Below are 10713 nucleotides of genomic sequence, written 5' to 3'. Positions count from 1 at the left end.
TCGCTTCTTATCGCCGAACTCCTATAATATCTCCCAAACAAGTAATTTGACCACTAAAAAAAAACTGCCATAAAGTGAAAAACAAACGACCAATTTTTGTTTGGGAAATCAAGTAACTGTAACTGTTGAAATACTAGTTACTGCTTATCGTTACTTTTTCAAAAAATTAACGAAGTTACAGTTACTCAAAAAGTACTAGTTACTTTTTTAACTAGTTACTGCCCACCTTTGGTGGGCAGTAACTAAGAGTTTTTGTTTGTTTGCGAAACTGCGATCAGCGACTTCGGCTTTTTTAATCTTTTTTTCGATCTTTTCAGGGTACGAACTGAGGGTACGAACTAAGTTGCATCCGTCGGTCTAGGGACTTTAGGCCTACCACATTTTCTTAACCCAAAAACACGCGATGTTTTTTTCTAAGCAAGTAATATACAAGTGGATTTTTGTGTTTGAAAATTTTTCTACAAGCGTTTCTTGGATATATATATACACATGCAAAACTACCGATTTTTAGGCATTGGTAGTTACTCTTTTAAACCACGGTTGGGTGAGTTCACTGGTTCTCTGAAACCGAGACGCAGATGACAAACACAACCCAAAAATATGAGTTAAAATACATATACTGGTATGCCTTAAATCCTTTTTGGACTATTTGCCAAAGTTTTGGGCTTGTTTTCGTATCAGCCAAATGTTGTATCAACTTTTTATGATTAATTCGTTTAAATTTATAGATTACGAAACATGTATTGTAAAAGCATCTTTGTTTGTTTATAACTTTGTAAATTAGTTGTTTAAAAAATTTTAATTATGGTAATCTGGCAACATTGTATCAAATCGTCATATTGTTGTCTGGCAACTCTCACCTCTTAATCACAAAATCACCACACGGCACTCACTCACATTTCATCCAATCTGCCTATTAGTCATGCTGAAAAGCGAAAATGCTTTTGGCGATTTTGAGTCAGGTGAACAGTTAGTTCAAATCTAAATTTTTATTACCATAGGTGGCTTTCTGAATTTCTCTAGTTGTATTTTAAATATCATGGAATTGAAAAACAGACAGACTTCTGTTGTTTGGGTGATCAGATAAATACGGTAGAAGTTGTGGATGGGAAAAAAAGCTTTGACAAGAAGGGCAAGACTGGGTTGGGTAAAGTTCAAGGAATCTGTAACGGATGGAAACTTTCATTAACAGTAATTGAAAAAGTGTATAAGAGTTGTGTGTAGCCTGCTATATTGTATTGGAGCTCAGTTACACTGTCATTCATTAGGCTATACTTGGTCACAGCGGTAAACCATAATCTCTTCGTGGGAAAATTGTAACATAAAGTTTCCGGATCCGTTTGTCTGCATATAGTGACCGAAAAAGAAACACTTCTTGAAACGTCTATTCTTAAAGTGTACCGGTATTCCTGTAAAATTAGCCCGCGGCTATCGAAATTAAGATGCAATGCGTACACCTCTAAAACTGTCACTACGATACAGATTACTTGAATAAAAGACGGAGAATTTGTCCAGCTAGCAAGCACCAAATAAACCAGTTAAATGTGCGACCGACTTCCAACAAACAACTTCGAGAATGAATCAGAAAAATTTGTGATAACTCAAAGGCACGAGAGCAGTTCGTGTGACGCAATATTTCATGTTTAAACCGGTTTCAACAGGTTTGACACAGGTCTTACGATCGATGGTGCAATTTTGGCTCATGTTTTAGGAATTTCCATGACGTAATATTCAGTAGACCCGAACGGTTTCTACATGACGTTTGACCAGGCGAACAACCGTCTGGAACAATACTACATGTGTGCTTCTCTCTGTTTTTGTTTTATTTTTGGCAGTGGCTATTTGACCGGCGCCGGTCTTTGAATCTGAAACACTATTTGACCGGTCATGACGTCACTATAGGCATTTTTTTCTTTTTCAAAACTAAAGACGAGAAGAGAGCCTATATAAGTTTTAAATTCGGCAGTTATGTTCAACTGATTCGGTGGCGTGTAGGATAAGTCTATGGCTGGTGCTCCAGAGGGAATGAGTTCGATACTACGCGGAAGCGTTCTTTTATTTTTAATTTTTAACTAAATTTGACCCGAATTGACTCAATCGTTAGGCTGCTGCATTTTTGTGGTTAATTTTTAATTTAAGTAGCCTACAGCCCAATTTTTTATGTCTTTTCAACTATGAGTAATAAAGTTCGAGTTTTTAATTTTCTGGAATTTGAGAATTTCTCTGGGTAATTTTCCGTTTGTAATAAGAGGATGTGAGCGTGTTTGCCGAAGAACGCATTACATTTTGCGTCGTTCGACAAACACGGTCACATCCTCTTATGACGAACAGAAAATTATCCAGAGAAATTCTTAAATTCAAGAAAATTAAAAAATAAAATTAAGTAATAAAGTTAGAGTTTTTAATTTTCTGGAATTTGAGAATTTCTCTGGGTAATTTTCCGTTTGTCATAATTTTCCGTTCGTCATTACATTTTTGCGTAGTTAGGCAAACACGGCTGTAATAGCCGAGTCGTATAATCTAATTTTGTAACCAACCTTGCCTTATCAATATTACTCGCAGATCAAAGCCAGACATTGTGACGTAAGACTTGAACTAAGTTGCGCGTGATTAGTGTAAAAGTACCGGTACTCCCATCGATGAAGAATTCACCTTTGTTACGCTGATTCAATGTCACCAATCGTAAATATCGAAAGTTTGGAGCTGGTTTACAAGCTCCCCCTTTGGTTAAAAAGACGATGACATCACGGAGGAGGTATCCATCAAAAAATAGTAGAAAAGTGGGGTGAAATCAGTCAACCATGACGATAAAAGCATGCAAGTGTCCGCCTTTAGTAAATTAGTTGTGATTTGCTTGTTTCTGCTTCAATTTTTACAATTGCCCCAGCCCTGCAAAGCAGAAGATCTCACCTATTCAAAGCAATGTAACACAGGCCCGAAAAACACCACATATCGGGCGTCTTTAAATGTTGCAAACCTAGCAAACCTCGCAAACCTAGCAAACGTAGCAAACCTCGCAAACCACAAAGTTGCCAGATGGTATTTTATTAATTGTATTTTTTTAATTTCTTGGCGTTTTATTTGTCTGGTGCCTGTTTTTTAAAACCCTTTTAAATATGTTATTTGTTTAGTATTGATGTGCTATTATCATCTATAAAAAGATATCAAAATATCTGCTTTGTTGTTTATGGTTAGTTTTGATATAAATACGTTTAAAGCAATGCCTTTGCGATCAACATTTGTGAGATGTTGAAAGTTAATATTAACGCAATATTTGGTAGTCAGACATTCGGGAATCAGTATTCCCTCCCTTAAACCATGGTTGGGTGAGTTCACTAATCACTGGTTCTCTAAAAACCGAGCTGCAGACGATAAATAAAACTTAACTTTTGCAGGCAACCGTAGTTCCTGCCCTTGGCTACGCCGTGTGACACACAACGAACAACGAAGAAGTTCCTAATGACAAGTTTTTGTGTGTGTTTAGAAAGTAAGGGATATTTTGTGAACGAAACCGGTTTTTCCAAAAGTCTTTGTTATTTCAAGTGTGTTTAAAATACCTATATGCTTTGGCTCCTTTATGGGCTACTTGCAAAAAAAAATTGGCTTGTTTTTGGGATTGGTTTGAAACGTGTTTTTGGCTGGGTAATTTTTTAGTATCTGGCAACTCTGCAAGGCTTGCTTCTTTAAATGTAGCAAACCTAGCAAACCTTGCAAATCTTGAGAAAGGTTTCTACAATTGATGGCCGATGAGGTTTTCAACTGTTTATAGTTTGCATAAAATAGATAGGCCTAGACTACAGACAACCTTACCATTACTTGCTGCTAATCTAAATCTATCTTCTTTTGAGAGACTATGAAAACCTACTGGGGTAAGCTTTCAAATGCAGAAACCTTCTCAAGCTTTACGAGGAATTCGGAGTTCGCGACATTTAAAGACACCCGCTGAGAAAACCTCATTACTATCAATTGACAAATGCACAAACCTTCCTCAAAGTCATAGCCTAGATCAGGGGTGGGGAACCTGCGGCCCGCGGGCCGAATGCGGCCCGCGTAACTGTTCCATGTGGCCCGCGTCAAAATTTCTTTACCCAAAATATATTGAAACAACAACTCAACCTCAAAAAAGAGTACGCTCTGCAGTCTGCATTCTCGGTATATTGCGAATGGCCTTCTATGACTAGTTAATCCATCATAGAAGGCCATTTGTAACAACAATGTGTACCGTATGTCACAATGTGACCAGTTATTGTTAATCGGTCAGTTATGCCATTCGTGAAAAGTGTTTTGCAGAGTAGCCTTCTGCTCAAATTTCAAAATTTTACGTTGTATAATGGCTTCTGGAAAGAAAAGAAAGATTGGTGATGAAGGCAGAATGTTCCAGAAAGATCGGACAAAATTTCGAAATTTTTAGTGGCCCGCGTGTGTTATTTCTCATTTTATGTGGCCCGCAATACTAAAAAGGTTCCCCACCCCTGGCCTAGATAGTAAAACCTTGTCGGGTTTGCGAGGTTTGCTACATTTAAAGAAGCAAGCCTTGCAGAGTTGCCAGATTCTAAAAAATTACCCAGCCAAAAACACGTTTCAAACCAATCCCAAAAATAAACCAATATTTTTGCAAGTAGCCCAAAAAGGAGTCAAAGCATATAGGTATTTTAAACACACTTGAAATAACAAAGACTTTTGGAAAAACCGGTTTCGTTCACAAAATATCCCTTACTTTCTAAACACACACAAAAACTTGTCATTAGGAACTTCTTCGTTATTCGTTGTGTGTCACACGGCGTAGCCAAGGGCAGGAACTACGGTTGCTTGCAAAAGTTAAGTTTTATTTATCGTCTGCAGCTCGGTTTTTAGAGAACCAGTGATTAGTGAACTCACCCAACCATGGTTTAAGGGAGGGAATACTGATTCCCGAATGTCTGACTACCAAATATTGCGTTAATATTAACTTTCAACATCTCACAAATGTTGATCGCAAAAGCATTGCTTTAAACGTATTTATATCAAAACTTATGGTTGTGAAACATGGACTTTCAACACAGAAACCAGGCGTAACATTGAAGCAGCAGAAATGTGGTTTTACAGAAGAATGCTCAGGATTTCATATACTGATCACATCACAAATGCAGAAGTTTTGAACCAAGTACATCAAGATAAGGAACTATTGAACAACATAACTCAAAGGCAACTCAAATTTCTCGGTCACATTATCAGAAAGGAAGATTTCGAAAATCTCTGTCTAAGCGGCCGCCTTCTCGGGAAACGTGCTCGTGGCAGACAAAGAACAACATTTATATCCAATTTCAATACATCAATCAGCCAACCAAGAACACTTTGGGACACTGCGCGACAAAGGGAACACTGGAAAAAATTTACGAACTGAGCATCTAGTTCATCAAAGGCCGCATCGGCTATGATACTGTTGATGATGATGATATCAAAACTAACCATAAACAACAAAGCAGAGATTTTGATATCATTTTATAGATGATAATAGCACATCAATACTAAACAAATAACATATTTAAAAGGGTTTTAAAAAACAGGCACCAGACAAATAAAACGCCAAGAAATTAAAAAAAATACAATTAATAAAATACCATCTGGCAAATTTGTGGTTTGCGAGGTTTGCTAGGTTTGCTACGTTTGCGAGGTTTGCTAGGTTTGCTACGTTTGCTAGGTTTGCGAGGTTTGCTAGGTTTGCTACGTTTGCTAGGTTTGCGAGGTTTGCTAGGTTTGCGACATTTAAAGACGCCCCACATATCTCCTTAGAAAAGAGTTAAACTTGACCAAGTTTACCTATTTATCCGAAGAATACTTTTAAAGATACCAGCATTTAATCAAGAACATATCTCTGTCGTTTCTGCTTCGATTTTTACAATTGAACCATTGCTGGAAAGCACAAGCTATCGTCTACCCAAATAAAGCTAAGCCAGATCCTAGAAGTTAAAAATATATCCTAGGTAAAGAGTTGAACTTGACCGAGTTTAATCATTTATACGAAAAACACCTTCAAAGATACCAGCATTTAATAAACGCTAATTTAAAGAACGTATCTTTGTCTATTTACAAGCAAAAGTTGAGGTTGATAGCTTTTTCACAAAGCGAGCAACCGGGCTTCAAACACAAGCAAATAGCGCCCGATGACTTGTTGCATTTCCGAATCGAATCAAGTATACAAGTCTCCCTCAGTCTTCGATCATTATATGGCTTTATTAAATTAGTTGTAAGTTGCTTGTTTCTGCTTCGATTTTAACAATTGAACCATTGCTGGAAAGCACAAGCTATCGTCTATCCAAATGAAGGTGAGCCAGACTCTAAAAGTTAAAAATATTTCTTAGGTATAGAGTTGAACTTGACCGAGTTTAACCATTTATCCCACAAATATTTTTAAAGATACCAGCATTTAATAAACGCTAATCTAAAGAGCATATCTCTGTCTATTTACAAGCAAAAGTTGAGGTTGATAGCTTTTTCACAAAGCGAGCAACTGGGCTTCAAACACAAGCAAATAGCGCCCGATGACTCGTTGCATTTCCGAATCGAAGCAAGTATACAAGTCTCCCTCGGTCTTCGATCATTATATGGCTTTATTAAATTAGTTGTAAGTTGCTTGTTTCTGCTTCGATTTTTACAATTGAACCATTGCTGGAAAGCACAAGCTATCGTCTACCCAAACAAAGCTAAGCCAGATCCTAAAAGTTAAAAATATTTCCTAGGTAAAGAGTTGAACTTGACCGACTTTAACCATTTATACGAAAAATACCTTCAAAGATACCAGCATTTAATCAACGCTAATTAAAAGAACATATCTCTGTCTATTTACAAGCAAAAGTTGAGGTTGATAGCTTTTTCACAAAGCGAGCAACCAGGCTTCAAACACAAGCAAACAGCACCCGATGACTCGTTGCATTTCCGAATCGAAGCAAGTATACAAGTCTCCCTCGGTCTGCGATCATTTTATGTCTTTATTAAATTAGTTGTAAGTTGCTTGTTTCTGCTTCGATTTTAACAATTGAACCATTGCTGGAAAGCAGAAGCTATCGTCTATGCAAATGAAGCTAAGCCAGATCCTAAAAGTTAAAAATATTTCTTAGGTAAAGAGTTGAACTTGACCGACTTTAACCATTTATACGGAAAATACCTTCATAGATACCAGCATTTAATAAACGCTAATTTAAAGAACATATCTCTGTCTATTTACAAGCAAAGGTTGAGGTTGATAGCTTTTTCACAAAGCGAGCAACCAGGCTTCAAACACAAGCAAATAGCACCCGATGACTCGTTGCATTTCCGAATCGAAGCAAGTATACAAGTCTCCCTCGGTCTGCAATCATTTTATGTCTTTATTAAATTAGTTGTAAGTTGCTTGTTTCTGCTTCGATTTTAACAATTGAACCATTGCTGGAAAGCAGAAGCTATCGTCTATCCAAATGAAGCTAAGCCAGATCCTAAAAGTTAAAAATATTTCTTAGGTAAAGAGTTGAACTTGACCGACTTTAACCATTTATCCCACAAATATTTTTAAAGATACCAGCATTTAATAAGCGCTAATCTAAAGAGCATATCTCTGTCTATTTACAAGCAAAAGTTGAGGTTGATAGCTTTTTCACAAAGCGAGCAACCAGGCTTCAAACACAAGCAAATAGCGCCCGATGACTCGTTGCATTTCCGAATTGAAGCAAGTATACAAGTCTCCCTCGGTCTTCGTTCATTATATGGCTTTATTAAATTAGTTGTAAGTTGCTTGTTTCTGCTTCGATTTTAACAATTGAACCATTGCTGGAAAGCAGAAGCTATCGTCTATCCAAATAAAGGTGAGCCAGACCCTGAAAAATAAAAATATTTCCTAGGTAAAGAGTTGAACTTGACCGAGTTTAACCATTTATACGAAAAATACCTTCAAAGATACCAGCATTTAATAAATGCTAATTTAAAGGTCTGGCTTACTTTTAGGGTCTGGCTTAGCTTTATTTGGGTAGACGATAGCTTGTGCTTTCCAGCAATGGTTCAATTGTAAAAATCGAAGCAGAAACAAGCAACTTACAACTAATTTAATAAAGCCATATAATGATCGAAGACCGAGGGAGACTTGTATACTTGCTTCGATTCGGAAATGCAATGCGTCATCGGGCACTATATGCTTGTGTTTGAAGCTTGGTTGCTCGCTTTGTGAAAAAGCTATCAACCTCAACTTTTGCTTGTAAATAGACATAGATATGCTCTTTAGATTAGCGTTTATTAAATGCTGGTATCTTTAAAAATATTTGTGGGATAAATGGTTAAAGTCGGTCAAGTTCAACTCTATACCTAAGAAATATTTTTACATTTTAGAGTCTGGCTCACCTTCATTTGAATAGACGATAGCTTGTGCTTTCCATCAATGGTTCAATTGTAAAAATCGAAGCAGAAACAAGCAACTTACAATTAATTTAATAAAGCCATATAATGATCGAAGACCGAGGGAGACTTGTATACTTGATTCGATTCGGAAAAGCAACGTGTCATCGGGCGCTATTTGCTTGTGTTTGAAGCCTGGTTGCTCTCTTTGTGAAAAAGCTATCAACCTCAACTTTTGCTTGTAAATAGACAGAGATATGTTCTTTTAATTAGCGTTGATTAAATGCTGGTATCTATGAAGGTATTTTTCGTATAAATGGTTAAACTCGGTCAAGTTCAACTCTTTACCTAGAAAATATTTTTAACTTTCAGGGTCTGGCTCACCTTCATTTGGATAGACGATAGCTTCTGTTTTCCAGCAATGGTTCAATTGTTAAAATCGAAGCAGAAACAAGCAACTTACAACTAATTTAATAAAGCCATATAATGATCGAAGACCGAGGGAGACTTGTATACTTGCTTCGATTCGGAAATGCAACGAGTCATCGGGCGCTATTTGCTTGTGTTTGAAGCCCGGTTGCTCGCTTTGTGAAAAAGCTATCAACCTCAACTTTTGCTTGTAAATAGACAAAGATATGTTCTTTAAATTAGCGTTTATTAAATGTTGGTATCTTTGAAGGTATTTTTCGTATAAATGGTTAAAGTCGGTCAAGTTCAACTCTTTACCTAGGAAATATTTTTAACTTTTAGAATCTGGCTTAGCTTCATTTGGGTAGACGATAGCTTCTGCTTTCCAGCAATGGTTCAATTGTTAAAATCGAAGCAGAAACAAGCAACTTACAACTTATTTAATAAAGCCATATAATGATCGAAGACCGAGGGAGACTTGTATACTTGCTTCGATTCGGAAATGCAACGAGTCATCGGGTGCTATTTGCTTGTGTTTGAAGCCTGGTTGCTCGCTTTGTGAAAAAGCTATCAACCTCAACTTTTGCTTGTAAATAGACAGAGATATGCTCTTTAGATTAGCGTTTATTAAATGCTGGTATCTTTAAAAACATTTTTCGGATAAATGGTTAAAGTCGGTCAAGTTCAACTCTTTACCAAAGAAATATTTTTAACTTTTAGGATCTGGCTTAGCTTCATTTGGATAGACGATGTTAAAATCGAAGCAGAAACAAGCAACTTACAACTAATTTAATAAAGCCATATAATGATCGAAGACCGAGGGAGACTTGTATACTTGCTTCGATTCGGAAATGCAATGCGTCATCGGGCACTATATGCTTGTGTTTGAAGCCCGGTTGCTCGCTTTGTGAAAAAGCTATCAACCTCAACTTTTGCTTGTAAATAGACATAGATATGCTCTTTAGATTAGCGTTTATTAAATGCTGGTATCTTTAAAAATATTTGTGGGATAAATGGTTAAAGTCGGTCAAGTTCAACTCTATACCTAAGAAATATTTTTACATTTTAGAGTCTGGCTCACCTTCATTTGAATAGACGATAGCTTGTGCTTTCCAGCAATGGTTCAATTGTAAAAATCGAAGCAGAAACAAGCAACTTACAATTAATTTAATAAAGCCATATAATGATCGAAGACCGAGGGAGACTTGTATACTTGATTCGATTCGGAAAAGCAACGTGTCATCGGGCGCTATTTGCTTGTGTTTGAAGCCTGGTTGCTCTCTTTGTGAAAAAGCTATCAACCTCAACTTTTGCTTGTAAATAGACAGAGATATGTTCTTTTAATTAGCGTTGATTAAATGCTGGTATCTATGAAGGTATTTTTCGTATAAATGGTTAAACTCGGTCAAGTTCAACTCTTTACCTAGAAAATATTTTTAACTTTCAGGGTCTGGCTCACCTTCATTTGGATAGACGATAGCTTCTGTTTTCCAGCAATGGTTCAATTGTTAAAATCGAAGCAGAAACAAGCAACTTACAACTAATTTAATAAAGCCATATAATGATCGAAGACCGAGGGAGACTTGTATACTTGCTTCGATTCGGAAATGCAACGAGTCATCGGGCGCTATTTGCTTGTGTTTGAAGCCCGGTTGCTCGCTTTGTGAAAAAGCTATCAACCTCAACTTTTGCTTGTAAATAGACAAAGATATGTTCTTTAAATTAGCGTTTATTAAATGTTGGTATCTTTGAAGGTATTTTTCGTATAAATGGTTAAAGTCGGTCAAGTTCAACTCTTTACCTAGGAAATATTTTTAACTTTTAGAATCTGGCTTAGCTTCATTTGGGTAGACGATAGCTTCTGCTTTCCAGCAATGGTTCAATTGTTAAAATCGAAGCAGAAACAAGCAACTTACAACTTATTTAATAAAGCCATATAATGATCGAAGACCGAGGGAGACTTGT

The sequence above is a fragment of the Aplidium turbinatum genome, chromosome 3, assembly GCF_918807975.1.
Source record: "Aplidium turbinatum chromosome 3, kaAplTurb1.1, whole genome shotgun sequence".
Classification (NCBI taxonomy): Eukaryota; Metazoa; Chordata; class Ascidiacea; order Aplousobranchia; family Polyclinidae; genus Aplidium; species Aplidium turbinatum.
This window is presented reverse-complemented; position numbering follows the sequence as displayed.